The sequence below is a fragment of the Hyla sarda genome, chromosome 1 (assembly GCF_029499605.1).
Source record: "Hyla sarda isolate aHylSar1 chromosome 1, aHylSar1.hap1, whole genome shotgun sequence".
Lineage (NCBI taxonomy): Eukaryota > Metazoa > Chordata > Amphibia > Anura > Hylidae > Hyla > Hyla sarda.
Window position 1 is genome coordinate 4,171,513 of NC_079189.1, and position 17,141 is coordinate 4,188,653.

Genomic DNA, 17,141 nt, shown 5'->3' on the forward strand with positions numbered 1-17,141 from the left:
CTCCAACCGAATCACAGAACACCGGAACCGTTCTGCTTGGACCACTCCGAACCACCGGCCAACAGGACCGCAAAACTGTTAATGAATAGAGATGAGTGAACTTACAGTAAATTCGATTCGTCACAAACTTCTCGGCTCGGCAGTTGATGCCTTATCCTGCGTAAATTAGTTCAGCTTTCCGGTGCTCCGGTGGGCTGGAAAAGGTGGATACAGTCCTAGGAAAGAGTCTACTAGGACTGTATCCACCTTTTCCAGCCCACCGGAGCACCGGAAAGCTGAACTCCTCAATCTTCTACAATATCAGGATGTCTTCATCGTTTCCGTTCAATACCCTGGAAAGAAAACAAACAGTATAATGGGGTCGGGAGGGAAGATACTCGTCTCCTGTCTTCGTATAACGAATATTTTCCGTCACGGTAGGTAGGAAAATCTCGTTTTATATATCAGACAGGAGGCTCGTATCTTGCAAATTTAAAGCTGTACTTTCAAGAAAAGAAGACAAATAATAATAGTTGAAGGACTGACACAAACACGTGCTCCTCTGGTCTGAAATAAAAATGGCGAAAAGTCGTCTCAGACGACCAATCAGCTGCCAGTAAGAGGTCTGACAATGAACCTCCTGAGGTAACCACCTTGGTGGCCATTGCCCCTCTGGACGAGTGAGCACGGAAGAGGGAGATATCAATCCCTGCTAATTCCATGGCCGACCTCACCCACCTGGACAAAGTGGCAGAAGAGACCGGGAGGAGCGGCTGCACATAAGATATCAATAATTGGTTGTGACTAAGCGATCGCACCGACGCTGCCCGAGACAATTGGAGACAGCGCATCACACAAAGCTTGGGGCGCGACGGAAAAAAGGGATAGAAAACTGATTGCAATCCCGTTTTGGTTCGCCGAACCACAGAAAAGCGTAGCCTGTCAGGCGAACATTGTCGTCTAGAGATGTCAAGAGCCCTAACGTCCGATACTCTCTTAATGGACACGAGACATATTAACCCCTTAAGGACGCAGGACGTAAATGTACGTCCTGGTGAGGTGGTACTTAACGCACCAGGACGTACATTTACGTCCTAAGCATAACCGCGGGCATCGGAGCGATGCCCGTGTCATGCGCGGCTGATCCCGGCTGCTGATCGCAGCCAGGGACCCGCCGGCAATGGCCGACGCCCGCGATCTCGCGGGCGTCCGCCATTAACCCCTCAGGTGCCGGGATCAATACAGATCCCGGCATCTGCGGCAGTTCGCGATTTAAATGAACGATCGGATCGCCCGCAGCGCTGCTGCGGGGATCCGATCATTCATAACGCCGCACGGAGGTCCCCTCTCCTTCCTCCGTGCGGCTCCCGGCGTCTCCTGCTCTGGTCTGTGATCGAGCAGACCAGAGCAGGAGATGACCGATAACACTGATCTGTTCTATGTCCTATACATAGAACAGATCAGTATTAGCAATCATGGTATTGCTATGAATAGTCCCCTATGGGGACTATTCAAGTGTAAAAAAAAATGTAAAAGTAAAAAAAAAGTGAAAAATCCCCTCCCCCAATAAAAAAGTAAAACGTCCGTTTTTCCTATTTTACCCCCAAAAAGCGTAAAAAACATTTTTTATAGACATATTTGGTATCGCCGCGTGCGTAAATGTCCGAACTATTAAAATAAAATGTTAATGATCCCGTACGGTGAACGGCGTGAACGAAAAAAAAAAAAAAAAAGTCCAAAATTCCTACTTTTTTAATACATTTTATTTAAAAAAATTATAAAAAATGTATTAAAAGTTTTTTATATGCAAATGTGGTATAAAAAAAAAAGTACAGATCATGGCGCAAAAAATGAGCCCCCATACCGCTGCTTATACGGAAAAATAAAGTTAGAGGTCATCAAAATAAAGGGATTATAAACGTACTAATTTGGTTAAAAAGTTTGTGATTTTTTTTAAGCGCAACAATAATATAAAAGTATATAATAATGGGTATCATTTTAATTGTATTGACCCTCAGAATAAAGAACACACGTCATTTTTACCATAAATTGTACGGCGTGAAAACGAAACCTTCCAAAATTAGCAAAATTGCGTTTTTCGTTTTAATTTCCCCACAAAAATAGTGTTTTTTGGTTGCGCCATACATTTTATGATATAATGAGTGATGTCATTACAAAGGACAACTGGTCGCGCAAAAAACAAGCCGTCATACTAGTCTGTGGATGAAAATATAAAAGAGTTATGATTTTTAGAAGGCGAGGAGGAAAAAATGAAAACGTGAAAATTAAAGTCCTTAAGGCCAAAATGGGCTGAGTCCTTAAGGGGTTAAGGTAGTTAACGTAAAAGACAGGAGTTTCAACGATAACATATCGTCTTCCCAAGAGGAAAACATGTCCAAAACCCGGGATACATCCCAAGTCGATTGATACCTAGGACGAGGGGGGCGTTTAAACTTCACTCCCCTGAGAAGGCGACACACTAACGGATGTTTACCAACCGGTAAAGAGTCCACCGGGCAATGAAATGCCGAGATGGCGGATCTGTACACATTTAGTGAACTGTAAGATTTTCCCATTTCAAAAGAATTCGCTAGGTAATTTACTATGACCGGAACAGGTGCCTGAATGGGATCAACTTGCCGTTGATCGCACCAACGAACCTCCAGATGTTTCAAAACTACAACTCCCAGCATGCCCTGACAGCCGAGGGTTTCAGCACGAAAAATTGTTCTGAAAAACTCGGCTTATACTCGAGTATATACGGTAATTTGAAAGATAATGCCATTTGAGGCATTTTTTTTATTTGACATGTGTCTCTTTAAATGGTAATAACTTTAGAACGCTTTTTCTGAGCGGAGCGATTCTGAGATTGTTTTTTCGTGACATATTGTACTTTATATATCTGGTGCATTTTTGTTGACACATGAAGCATTTTTTGTGAAAAACTTCAAAATATTGTGAAAAACTGGAAAATTTCTGGCGTTTTTTTTTTTTTTAATGGTGTTCACTGTGCGGTAAAAGTGATATTATATTTATTCTGTGGGTCGGTACGATTATGGCGATATCATTTTTTGTCGCTTTCTATGTTCTTTTTCCTTTTCTGAGCAAAATTCTTTTTCTGCCATTCGTTTTCCAACAGCCGTAACTTTTTTATTTTTCGTCCGACGCCATTGAGTAAGGGCTTATTTTTTGCGGGATGAGCTGTACATTTTATTGGCATCATTTTTGTGCTACCTTTTGATCTCTTTTGTTCCGCTATTTGTACCAAAATTGGCGTATTTTGCGCTTTTTTTTAAGTTTTTTTTTTACGACTTTAACCGTACTGGACATTTTACATAATATTTTTATAGTACATGTCATTACGGACGTGGCAATACCTATTATGTATATGATTTGTGTTTTTGATCTTTTTTGGTGATAATACAGGGATTTTATTGGGAAAGGGAAATTTTTTTATTTTTTTTTTACACTTCATACTTTTATTGAAGAACTTTTTATTTTATTTTTTACACTTTTTACAGGTTATACTATGCTGGAATACATTTGTACTGCAGCACAGTATGACCTCTGGCTCTGGCTGGATCTCACAGGCTTCCGTAGCAGGCATACAGGAGGTCATGATCTGACCTCCTGCTGCTATAGCAACCAACGGCGACCCGCGATCCAACCGTATCGCGGCACCAACCGTTGGACAACAGGGGGAGAGCGCTCCCGCTGTCAACACCATAGATGCCATGATCAGGATTGATCACGGCATCTATGGGGTTAATGCTGCCGGGACCGGCGCGATCGCGGCTCCGGCAGCTGCGGCGGGACTCCGGCTGTGATTGACAGCCGGGTCCTGTCGCCAATCTCCTGCGCTGCCCGCGGCAGTGCAGGAGATCGCTATGACATATGCATACGTCCAATTGCGCCAACGTGTCGGATGATTGGACGTATGACGGGAAGGGGTTAAAGGGGTATTCCAGGAAAAAACTTTTTTTTATTTTTTATTTTTTTTTAGATCAACTAGCTCCAGAAAGTTAAACAGATTTGTAAATTACTTACTATTAAAAAATCTTACTCCTTCCAATAATTATCAGCTGCTGAAGTTGAGTTGTCCTTATCTGTCTGGCAGCAGTGCTCTCTGCTGACATCTCTGCTTGTCTCAGGAACTGCACAGAGTAGAACAGTGGTCTCCAAACTGCGGCCCTCCAGATGTTGCAAAACTACAACTCCCAGCATGCCCGGACAGCCGTCGGCTGTCCGGGCATGCTGGGAGCTGTAGTTTTGCAACATCTGGAGGGCCGCAGTTTGGAGACCACTGGAGTAGAATATGTTTGCTATGGGGAATTTGCTTCTACTCTGGACAGCTCCCTAGACACGTGTCATCAGAGAGCACTTAAACAGAACAGAACAACTCGACTTCAGCAGCTCATAAGTACTGGAAGGATTAAGATTTTTTAATTGAAGTCATTTACAAATCTGTTTAACTTTCTGGAGCCAGTTGATATATAAAAAAAAAAGTTTTTTTCCTGGATAAACCCTTTAAATGCCGGATCACTGGTAATGATGGGCATGTACTTAACTGTATTGTGTGGAGAAAACAATGGGAGCTGTTTTTTGTCGGGCATCTATGGGATGATTAATTATTTATGTTAATGAGGACCTCGCGATCCTTACGTAATGCACGATGTTTACCCCTCTCTATGTCTTGCCTTCTATAACCTCTGCTCAATCTGTTCCTTTAAGGAAATCTGCATTACTGGAACAGTTAACGGCCGTACTTTCCCTATATGTAGATGTTACAACTTGGCTCTTCTCCGTGTCACCGCGCAGACGCAAATCCAGAAATGCCACGGTATCCTCCTCACATGTAACTGTAAATGATAGATTGTATGTAGAAGCGGAATGGGAAACGCACACTCACCAATATCTTGCTGGGATGAATCAATTCTTTATTGCAGCGTGCTGTTCATAAAATCATCAGGTACAAAAGGTGCACAGGGAGCTGGAGATGGAAACAGACAGGGGGCGGCAACTAGTTTCGCGCGCGTGGGCGCTTCCTCTGGCTCGCACTGACGCACAAAGCGTCTAGAGGAGGTTCTTGTGGATCAGGAAAGCCAAGTTGCCATAACAACGTAAAAGAGTGAGTACAGAATGGACAATGTGCTTAAAAAACATCCATAAAAAAATCTTAAAGGGGTACTCCGCACCCCTAGACATCTTATCCCCTATCCAAAGGATAGGGGATAAGATGTCAGATCGCGGGGGGTCCCGCTGCAGCACCCAACCTGTACGGCTTCCACCTCACACCGGCAACGCTGGAGGCTTCGGATCCCGACCACAATGGGGGAAGAGCGTGACATAACGACTCCGCCCCGTGTGACGTGACGCCCCGCCCCTCAATCCAAGTCTATGGGAGGGGGCGTGACGGACCTCCCATAGACTTGCACTGAGGGGGCGGGGGCGTGATGTCACACGGGGCGAAGTCGTGACATCACGCTCTTCCGCCATTGTGGTCGGAATCCGAAGCCTCCAGCGTTGCCGGTGTGAGGTGGAAGCCGTACAGGTGGGTGCTGCAGCCGAGATCCTGGGGGTCCCCAGCAGCGGGACCCCCCCCCATCTGACATCTTATCCCCTATCCTTTGGATAGGGGATAAGATGTCTAGGGGTGCTGAGTACCCCTTTAACCTCTATATATACAACCTGGGAGGAGGTCGCTAGGAGAGGAAGGCACCCTATTCGTTTTTTTAATTAAGCCCCAGTGGTCCGGGCTTCTTTCTTGAGTAAAATCTGGTGCCTGCCATTGGACGGGATATCAACTTTTTCCAATCCAGCAAAATTCACACTGCTGGGATCCGCTTCACTAGTCAGTGAGCCGACCCCCCCCGGGTGCCCTATAGTGGTGGGGATCGGCTCGGTGACAGAATCTGTTGGGATACTTGGACTGGTTTATCCCATCCTTAGAGAACTTCCTACCTTCTTACGAGACGCAGGTGACTTAATCACTCAGTTGGAAAACTTTGAGTGGAGAGAAGGTTTATCCCTTGCGTCTATAGATGTTGTAAGCCTGTATACCCGCATCCCACACTATGTGGGTATACAGGCTATGGAGGAATGCTTCCAATTCACCAATAATCGTCTGACTTCATTGCCTTTTTTTTGTGAAGCTCTTAGATTTGTGCTTACAAATAATGTGTTCAGGTTTAATAACGAATGGTACGTCCAAAAAACAGGGGACCGCAATGGGGACTCCTGTCTCATGCATTTATGCTAATGTGGTTTTAGCAATGTTCGAATGACAATTCGTCTTCACCTCCAAAAATCCCTTTACACGTCACGTAAAATGTTTTCTAAAGATTTGTAGACGATATTTTCGTCATATGGGACGGAGGTGAGGTCTAATTTATTGCCTTCGTTCAATACCTCAACACAGTAAATGATAAAAAATATGATGTTCACTTTTCAGTTTGGAGGCCAACAGTTGGAATTCCTGGATGTTAAAGGGGTACTCCACCCCTAGACATCTTATCCCTTATCCAAAGGATAGGGGATAAGATGTCAGATCGCGGGGGGGTCCTGCTGCTGGGGACCCCCGGGATCTCGGCTGCAGCACCGACCTGTACGGCTTCCGGCAATGCTGGAGGCTTCGGATCCCGACAACATTGGCGGAACCGTGTGATGTCACGCCCGGCCCCCTCAATGCAAGTCTATGGGAGGGGGCGTGACGGACCTCCCATAGACTTGCATTGAGGGGGCGTAACGTCACGCTCTTCCACCATTCTGGTTGGGATCTGAAGCCTCCAGCATTGCCGGAAGCCGTACAGGTGGGTGCTGCAGCCGAGATCCCGGGGGTCCCCAGCAGCGGGACCCCCCGCGATCTGACATCTTATCCTCTATCTTTTGGATAGGGGATAAGATGTCTAGGGGTGCGGAGTACCCCTTTAAAATCATGGTCAGGAAAATATGTTAATAACTACCTCATTCCAAGAAAAGGCTTCCCATAATGCACTTCTTCATTTTAACCGTTCTCACCCTAAACACGTCAAGCAAAGCATCCCATACAGCCAATTTGTTCGCTTAAAGCGAATTAGTAATAAACCAGACCTGTTTTCAAAAAGAAGCTGAGGAATTGTCAGGGAGATTAAAAAGGGCGAGGCTATCCAGAAAAACTAGTTCAGAAAGCCTTCAAAAAAAAGTACAATTAAAAACAAGGGAAGAACTGTTACATAAAAAGAAGACGAAGAGTTAAAAGCTTTATCAGCCCACAATCCTATAATTACCCACAAAGGATAGAAAACACTAAGAAATCTAAAAACATTTAAAACTAAGGCCCAACGTAAATCACTATGTCACCGACAGGGAATTACAAATGCCACAATTGATGCATTTGTCGACAGAATTTGGCTAAGTCCATGTTCAGACAAGGAGACACCCAAATAGTCGTTAACCAGTTGATAACATTCCAAACAAGTTACGTTGTTTACAGTTTAATTTGTCCGTGCGGCTACTATTATGTAGGGAAAAAAAAAAAAAGGAAATTACAAGTGCGCATTAACCTGTTCAGGACGCAGGGCGTATCCATACGCCCCGCATCCCGAGTCCTTAGGGACGTAGGGCGTATGGGTACGACCGTGGCAATTCAGGTCCCCGCTGCTATCCGGTTGGGGACCGGACCGGGATGGCAGCAGGCATCCCAGCACATGGCCGAGGGGGGTCCTGAGACCCCCCATGTCGGCGATCACAGGAAATCGCATGTCAAGTCAGACATACGATTTTCTGCTATTCCGGGCTGACCGGGTCTCTGGTGACCCGATCGCCCGGAAAATAGGGATGATCTGAGCGACAGCCCCGATCATCCTGAGGGATAGGAGCGAGATTGCAGTGCTGCGATCTCCTCCTATCCCCTGCCATTGGTCAGAACTGAGTACTGACCAATAGCAGTTGAAGACTGGGGGGGGGGGGGGGGGGTTGCCATGGAAACCCCCCGCTCTGCCCCCCCCTGGATGTTGGGCAGAACGGTGGGAGAAGATGGCGGCCGGTACCTGCAAAAAAGATGCTGTTGGGACATCAGTGGAGATCAGTGGCGCAGGTAGGGAGGCGACGGCACGGAGCATCAAGGAAGGTGGCATTAAAGCGATATTCACTGCTGCCCTCCTAGTGGTTGCCCAACTGCAACTCCCAGCATGCCCAGACAGCCAAAGGCTGTCTGGGCATGCTGGGAGTTGTAGTTTTGCAACATCTGGAGGGTCACAGTTTGGAGACCACTATTACAGTGGTGTCCAAATGGTAGCCCTCCAGATGTTGCAAAACTACAACTCTCAGCATGCCTAGATTAGAGTTATTAATGCTTAACCCCTTAAGGACGCAGCCCATTTGGGCCTTAAGGACTCAGACAATTTTATTTTTATGTTTTAGTTTTTTCCTCCTCGCCTTCAAAAAATCATAACTCTTTTATATTTTCATCCACAGACTAGTATGAGGGCTTGTTTTTTGCGTGACCAGTTGTCCGATGTAATGCCATCACTCACTTTGCCATAAAATGTATGGCGCAACCCAAAAATACTATTTGTGTGGGGAAATTAAAAAGAAAACCGCAATTTAGCAAATTTTGGAAGGTTTTGTTTTCACGCCGTACAATTTACGGTAAAAATGACGTGTTCTTTATTCTTTGGGTCAATACGATTAAAATGATCCCCATGATTATATACTTTTCTATTACTGTTGCGCTTAAAAAAAATCGCAAATTGTTTAACCAAATTAGTATGTTTAAAATCCCCCTATTTTGAAGACCTATAACTTTTTCATTTTTCCGTATAAGCGGCGGTATGAGGGCTCTTTTTTTGCGCCGTGATCTGTACTTTTTATTGATTCCATATTTGCTTATGTAAAACTTTTAATACTTTTTTAATAAAATTTTTTGGGAATAAAATGTTATAAAAAAGCAGCTATTTTGGACTTTTTTTTTTACGTTCACGCCGTTCACCGTACGGTATCATTAACATTTTATTTTAATAGTTGGGATATTTACGCACGTGGCGATACCAAATATGTATATAAAATATTTTTTTTTACACTTTTTGTGGGGGAAATAGGGAAAATGGGACAATTTACGTTTTCATAAGGGGAGGGGTTTTTTCTAATAATTTTTACTTTTATTTTTTACTTTTATTTTACACTTTTTATGTCCCCATAGGGGACTATCTATAGCAATCATTCGATGGCTAATACTGTTCAGTGCTATGCATAAGACATAGCACTGATCAGTATTATCGGTCATCTTCTGCTCTGGTCTGCTCGATTGCAGACCAGAGCAGAAGACCCCGGGAGATGGCCAGAGCCAGGTTAGGGGACATCTGGCCTCCATGCTGGATGATCGGATCGCCGCGGCAGCGCTTTGGGCGATCCAATCATCCATTTAAAGTACTGCAATGCTGCAGATCTGTATTGATCATGGCATCTGAGGGGTTAATGGCGGACAATCATCCCCGCGATCGCGGATTTCCGCCATTACGGGCGGGTCCCTGGCTGCTATCAGCAGCCGGGACCTGCCGCGCATAACGCGAGCATCGCTTCGATGCTCGCGGTTATGCATGGGACGTAAATGTACGTCCTGGTGCGTTAAGTACTACCTCACCAGGACGTACATTTACGTCATGCGTCGTTAAAGAAGTAGTCCAGTGGTGATTCAGTGGTGAACAACTTATCCCCTATCCTAAGGATAGGGGATAAGTTTGAGATTGCGGGGGGTCTGACCACTGGGGCCCCCTGCGATCTCCTGTACGGAGCCCCGACAGCCCGCGGGAAGAGGGCGGGTCGACCTCCGCACGAAGCGGCGGCCGACACGCCTCCTCAATACAACTCTATGGCAGAGCTGAACCGCTGCCTTCGGCAATCTCCGGCTCTGCCATAGAGATGTATTGAGGGGGCGTGTCGGACGCCGCTTCGTGCGGAGGTCGACACCCGCTATCTGGCCGGAGAGCCTGGCCCCCGTACAGAGAGATCGCAGGGGGCCCCAGCGGTCGGACCCCCCGCGATCTCAAACTTATCCCCTATCCTTATGATAGGGGATACGTTTTTCACCACTGGACTACCCCTTTAAGGGGTTAAAGTGACAGTGGTCAGAATTGCAAAAAAGGGCTGCGTCCTTAAGGTGAAAATGAGCTGCGTCCTTAAGGAACATTTGCGCTCCGTTCACACTGGTGTGAGAGCCACGCGATTCATCTCCCATATCCGCACCTGTCACGGAGCGGATCCCACCAGTGTGAATTTCGATGGATTGGAAAAAGTTGATATCCCGTCCAATGGAGGAGACAGGCACACGATTTTACTCCAAAAAGAAGCCCGGTGGATAATCCGCTTGAATGCGGTAGGACCACTGGGGCTTAATGAGGAAAACGAAATTGGTGCCTTCCTCTCCTAGCGACCTCCTCCCAGGTTGTATATATAGAGGTTAAGATTTTTTTATGGATGTTTTTTAAGCACATTGTCCATTCTGTACTCACTCGTTTACGTTGTTATGGCAACTTGGCTTTCCGGATCCATAAGAACCTCCTCTAGACGCTTTGTGCATCAGTGCGAGCCAGAGGAAGCGCCCACGTGCGCGAAACTAGTTGCCGCCCCCTGCCTGTTTCCATCTCCAGCTCCCTGAGCACCTTTTGTACCTGATGATTTTATGAACAACACGAATTGATTCATCCCAGCAAGATATTGGTGAGTGCGTTTCCCATTCCGCTTCTACATACAATATATATCTGCTGTTTCTTTTTTCTTTTTTGTATTCAAAAGGTTTTTATTGAACAAATATGGGAGAACAAACAACAAGTAGGGTGGTAATAAATCTCCAACTACAATACTCGCAGAGTTGACAATCACTGGTGAGATCATATAACAATGGTAATGAGAGAAATCGTACACAGTCTACTGCAATAGTATAGCTGAGGAACTTTCAGGATAAATTACACAGCGGGGTAAAAAAGACAGGATTCAATCCCATAAACCAACAAATGACTATGAGGAAACACATAAAGAACAAAAACCAAAAAAAAAAACGGGGGCAAATCTGAAACAGGAGGTACACACAGAAAGTAAGGGTAAAACGAGGAGGGGAGGAAAAATAGGGGGATGCAAGAGAGGAGGCAGGGAAGGGAGAAGGGGGGAGGGAAAAAAAAAGAGAGAAAAAACAAAGAGGAGGGGGGGGGGACAAGAGGGAGGGGGGAGGAGAGGGGAGAAGAAAGAGCGGTAAAGAGGATGGAGGGTAGAGAAGAAGAGAGGCTCAGCAAAGCCAATAGGCGGGGAAAGTAGGATAAAAAAAAGCAGAAGGTGTAACAAGAAAGAGAGTCGAGCAGCAGGGAGTAGAGAGGTAGGTCGGTTCGTCAAGGAGCACCCAGCACTCCAGCTTCACTCATGGATAGGGATGAGGGGGATAGCCTGAAACTCAGGGGAGGACAGAAAGGCTGCCCAAGGCGACCATCTCAGCACAAAACGATCCGGTGAATGCACCAGATCCACCCTACACTCCTCCAACCGTAGATAGTCTGAACCTCCTGAACCCAGTCAGCTAGCGACGGGGGCTGTACTGATTTCCATCTGCGGGGGACCACCCTCCTAGCAGCTGAGAGTAAGATTCCAACCAGGCCCTTCTTTAGGGATTTCACCTGGCCCGGCAGCATGGACAGCAGGGCAGCCTGAGGGGACCTCGGAACATCAAAGCCCACAATCCTGGAGACTGCGTCTAGGACTCCCGACCAAAAGGGCGTAATAAGAGGGCAATCGTACCAGATATGTACCATGGTCCCAGGGGCAGAGCCACACCTCCAACAAGTGTCAGGGACTGACGGGTAGCATCGGTGAAGCGAAGTCGGCACACGATACCACCTCGACAGAATTTTGAAATTAGTTTCCTGAATTTTAACAGACAGAGGATTTATGGCACAAGGTACACACCTTTTCCCAGTCCTGAAGGGCAAAGGTGTGGCCCAACTCCCGGGACCATCCCTCCCTATGGGCCGGTCAGCTAAACACAAGGATTCAAAGGGAAGAGGAAGCCTGTTGAGGTCTAAGGAGAGCCTCCAGGTTGTGTAGAAGTGTGTCAGTTGGGTGTACTGCCAACGCATGGAGGGGGTTAGGGATTCCCCCTGTAGGACCTCCGCTAGAGACTTCAGGGACCCAGAGTGAAGGACATGGACAAATTGGAAGACTGTCCCAAGCGGCCTTGTCAGGAAAGAGCTAGATAGTCTCCCCGGGGGAAAGTCAGGGTTGCCACATATCGGAGTCAAAGGGCCATTGGGGCGTAGGAGACTCACCCCACCCAAGTAACGGCGGCACACCCGGAGCACTGACCGCGCCACTAGCGGGAGACCCATCTAGTGAGCAGCAGACCAATAGGACGCTCGCGTCCAAGGAAGGGACGTCAGTGAGAGCGGGGAAAGGAGGGCCTCCAAACGCACCCAAAGCTCACGGTCGTGATGGTGAAACCAGTCCATAATCCTAGTGGCAACCGAGGCCAGGTAATAGAAATAGGGGTCGGGTAGGGCAAGTCCCCCATCTGTCTTCGGTCGAGTCTGTCCCTGTCGGGCCATACGGTGTCCATGTGAGCCCCAGACATACCGGGTAAACAGTCTGTTGAGAGTCTGGAAGAAGGAGCGGGGGAGGAAGATAGGAAGAGTCTGGAAAAGATACAGAAGTCTGGGCAGCAGATTCATCTTAATGATATTCACTCGTCCCAACCAGGAGAAGTCACGTCTGTCCCATTTCGTCAGGTCTGAAGTAAAGGAGGAAAGGAGGGGGCCAAAGTTCAGGTCGAAGATACGTGTCAAGTCACCCGGTACCTGAATCCCCAAATATGTGAAAGAGGAGGACGGCCCAACGAAAGGCGAATCGCCCCTTGAGCACCGAAACACCCTGCGGGCCCAGGGAGACATCAAGGGCAACACTCTTAGAAACATTCAACTTATAATTGCTTAGTGCGGCATATTCATCTAAAAGTGAGAAGAGAGCGGGGAGGCTCTCATCAGGGGCAGAAAGGTATAACAATAAATTGTCGGCAAATGCCGCGCACTTGACCACTTTATGCTTTATCGGGACCCCCCTGATCGCTTCACATTGTCTAATAGCCTGGAGGAGATGCTCCATCACTATAACAAAGAGTAAGGGGGAAAGGGGGCAGCCCTGTCTGGTGCCATTTCGGATGGTGATAGGGGAGGATAAGGACCCATTGACCCTGACCCTAGCTTGCGGATTGGCATAGAGAGCAAAAATACGCTGGAGCATTAGGGGGCCTAAACCCAGTTGCGTGAGAGCACCCCTCAGGAACCCCCACGCCACCCTATTGAAGGCCTTCTCGGCATCCAGGGATAACAGGATGCACGGCAGCTGAGCAGTCTGGGCGTGGTGTATGACAGAGAAGGTCTTCAAGGTATTGTCCCGAGCCTCTCTGGCGGGAACAAATCCCACTTGGTCAGGGTGGATGAGGGCACCCAAGAGCGGGCTCAATCTTAGCGCAAGCATTTTGGCGTATAATTTGGCATCCACATTAATAAGGGAAATCGGGCGATAGCTTTGGCACAGGTTGGGGTCCATATCTGCTGCTTCTTATTGGATCGTCGCACCACCACTTGGAGAATCACAGCATGCAAAACTATGTGTACATCTCTTGACTGCCTTATGGACACCACTGATTGCGGTCTCTCAGACTAGCGGTGCCGGACATTCACACTCTTCTTTAAAATGTTAGATTGTGTAGATTATTGTTGAGATACTCAGTAAATCCTGGTATGGTCACTACTTCGGACCTCCAAATAAACAGGAGGTCGTCTATGTAGCCTCCATAGCAGAAAATGGAAGTGGTAAATGGATTTATGGGGGGGAAGAGTGTCCCCCTATCCCACCAACACATGTATATGTTGGCAAGAGAGGGGGAGAACTTTGCCCCCCCCCCCCCCCCCCCCCATCGAAGCTCCGGTGACCTGGAGATAATATTTTTGATTAAACATAAAGAAATTGTGATGGAGTAAAAAGTCAACTGCTAGAATTATGGATTCTTGTAACCCCACTGAATAGTTTGAATATACAGTGATCCCTCAACTTACAATGGCCTCAACATACAATAGTTTCAACATACAATGGTCTTTTCTGGACCATTGTAACTTGAAACCAGACTCAACATACAATGTACGGACAGTCCAGATCCGTGAGACATGTCACAACTGGAGGAACTGACCAATTAGAAGGGGCATTTTACTGGTAAATCACCTGTATTACTGAAGTGCATGCACTGACTGGTGTCTGGTAGCGGCCCCTACAGTACAGGGAGGTATTACATGTTCTATACTCTTTACCTGTATTACTGAAGTGCATGCACTGACTGGTGTCTGGTAGTGCCCCCTACAGTACAGGGAGGTATTACATGTTCTGTACTCTTTACCTGTATTACTGAAGTGTATACACTGACTGGTGTCTGGTAGTGCCCCCTACAGTACAGGGAGGTATTACATGTTCTGTACTCATTACCTGTATTACTGAAGTGTATGCACTGACTGGTGTCTGGTAGTGCCCCCTACAGTACAGGGAGGTATTACATGTTCTGTACTCATTACCTGTATTACTGAAGTGTATGCACTGACTGGTGTCTGGTAGCGCCCCCTACAGTACAGGGAGGTATTACATGTTTTGTACTCTTTACCTGTATTACTGAAGTGTATGCACTGACTGGTGTCTGGTAGCGCCCCCTACAGTACAGGGAGGTATTACATGTTCTGTACTCTTTACCTGTATTACTGAAGTGTATGCACTGACTGGTGTCTGGTAGCGCCCCCTACAGTACAGGGTGGTATTACATGTTCTGTACTACTTACCTGTGCCAGGGTTCGCTGCTCCTTTGGACACCAAGTTAGGGCGGCTCCATTAAGGACACTGGGGGGAGATTTATCAAAACCTGTGCAGAGGAAAAGTTGCCCAGTTGCCCATAGCAACCAATCAGATCGCTTCTTTCATTTTGCAGCTGGCCTTGTTAAAAATGAAAGCAGCGATCTGATTGGTTGCTATGGGCAACTTTTCCTTTGCACAGGTCTTGATAAATCTCCCCCACTGAGTGTGTATTTTACAGGACCCTGAAGAAGCTCCTGTCCTTTACATAAACCATTGTTTCCCAACCAGGGTGCCTCCAGCTGTTGCAAAACTACAACTCCCAGCATGCTGGGAGTTGTAGTTTTGCAACAGCTGGAGGCACCCTGGTTGGGAAACACTTACATAGACAGTGATTACAGCTCCCAGCAGATCTTTATTACTTTTATATATATAAGTATTTGCTTTATCTATATTAGTTATTTACTTATTTTTCTTTAATCCTCACTTTTTCCTATTTTTGGATGACATTTTGGGGGCTTCAGAACCAATTACCAGGTTTCCATAGAGTTATGGTCTCAACGTACAATGGTTTCAACATACAATGGTCGTCCTGGAGCCAATTAATATTGTAAAGGGTCCACTGTAGTTTGGGATCACGGAGTATAGGGACGTAAGATCAGCTGTTAACCAAATAAAACCCTCTTGGCAGTGTACATCAATGCATCATTTTAAGTACATGACCTGTGTCCTTCATGTCACCGGGAATCTGGGGCATAAAAGGTTGTAGTGTGGCATCTACCCATGAGCACGGTCGTTCATAAGATATTCCCGCGACTATGGGTCTCATAGGAGGTGGAAAGGTTTCCTTCTGGACCTTGGGCAGCGAATGAAATACAGTGACCCCCCCGACCTACGATGGCCCCGACATACCATATATATACAGTGACCCCCCCCCGACCTACGATGGCCCCGACATACCATATATATACAGTGACCCCCCCCCCCCGACCTACGATGGCCCCGACATACCATATATATATATACAGTGACCCCCCCCCCCGACCTACGATGGCCCCGACATACCATATATATACAGTGACCCCCCCCCCGACCTACGATGGCCCCGACATACCATATATATACAGTGACCCCCCCCCCGACCTACGATGGCCCCGACATACCATATATATACAGTGACCCCCCCGACCTACGATGGCCCCGACATACCATATATATATACAGTGACCCCCCGACCTACGATGGCCCCGACATACCATATATATATACAGTGACTCCCCCGACCTACGATGGCCCCGACATACCATATATATACAGTGACCCCCCGACCTACGATGGCCCCGACATACCATATATATATATATACAGTGACCCCCCCGACCTACGATGGCCCCGACATACCATATATATACAGTGACCCCCCCGACCTACGATGGCCCCGACATACTATATATATACAGTGACCCCCCCCCCGGACCTACGATGGCCCCGACATACCATATATATACAGTGACCCCCCCCCCCCGACCTACGATGGCCCCGACATACCATATATATACAGTGACCCCCCCCCCCGACCTACGATGGCCCCGACATACCATATATATACAGTGACCCCCCCCCGACCTACGATGGCCCCGACATACCATATATATACAGTGACCCCCCCCGACCTACGATGGCCCCGACATACCATATATATACAGTGACACCCCCCCCCGACCTATGATGGCCCCGACATACCATATATATACAGTGACCCCCCCCGACCTACGATGGCCCCGACATACCATATATATACAGTGACCCCCCCGACCTACGATGGCCCCGACATACCATATATATACAGTGACCCCCCGACCTACGATGGCCCCGACATACCATATATATATACAGTGACCCCCCCCCCCCGACCTACGATGGCCCCGACATACCATATATATATACAGTGACCCCCCCCCCGACCTACGATGGCCCCGACATACCATATATATACAGTGACCCCCCCCGACCTACGATGGCCCCGACATACCATATATATACAGTGACCCCCCCCCCGACCTACGATGGCCCCGACATACCATATATATACAGTGACCCCCCCCCCCGACCTACGATGGCCCCGACATACCATATATATACAGTGACCCCCCCCCCGACCTATGATGGCCCCGACATACCATATATATACAGTGACCCCCCCCCCCGACCTACGATGGCCCCGACATACCTTATATATACAGTGACCCCCCCCCCCCCCCCCGACCTACGATGGCCCCGACATACGATCATTTCAGCATACGATCACTCTCAGA

At 47.4% G+C, this 17,141-nt stretch overlaps 1 protein-coding gene and 1 long non-coding RNA gene across 2 annotated transcripts in view; one reads left to right on the forward strand and one right to left on the reverse strand.

Moving 5' to 3' along the window:
* The window catches only part of LOC130306379 (zinc finger protein 845-like), a 316,660-nt gene that overhangs the window by 183,136 nt on the left and 116,383 nt on the right, over nt 1–17,141 (forward strand). The gene's annotated exons all lie outside the window — the stretch shown is intronic.
* The window catches only part of LOC130290274 (uncharacterized), a 36,964-nt gene continuing 19,859 nt past the window's right edge, over nt 37–17,141 (reverse strand). The window contains exon 4 of the long non-coding RNA XR_008847564.1: nt 37–75. This is a non-coding gene — a long non-coding RNA (uncharacterized LOC130290274). The remainder of the gene's footprint in view (nt 76–17,141) is intronic.